Source organism: Penaeus monodon, chromosome 23, assembly GCF_015228065.2.
Source record: "Penaeus monodon isolate SGIC_2016 chromosome 23, NSTDA_Pmon_1, whole genome shotgun sequence".
NCBI lineage: Eukaryota > Metazoa > Arthropoda > Malacostraca > Decapoda > Penaeidae > Penaeus > Penaeus monodon.
In genome coordinates this window covers 9,351,112-9,351,326 of record NC_051408.1, presented here as the reverse complement: position 1 = coordinate 9,351,326, position 215 = coordinate 9,351,112, and positions in this window count along the sequence as shown.

The following is a 215-nucleotide window of genomic DNA, read 5'->3' as shown; positions in this document are numbered from 1 at the left end:
ATGAACAGTTTATAATATTGTGGAATGGAGCGTGTGTCCAAAGAGACAAAACATCTGCGCCTGACAGCAGTGAAGCCTAGCATATGCAGAGGCAATGAGGCTTGTTGCTATAATAGCTTGGCATTTTCAAATCATTTGTGTATAATTTTCGTAGACAGTGAGAGTTTTATCTTGCATATATTCTATGGCTGCAAAAAATAGATGTAAGTACGTCA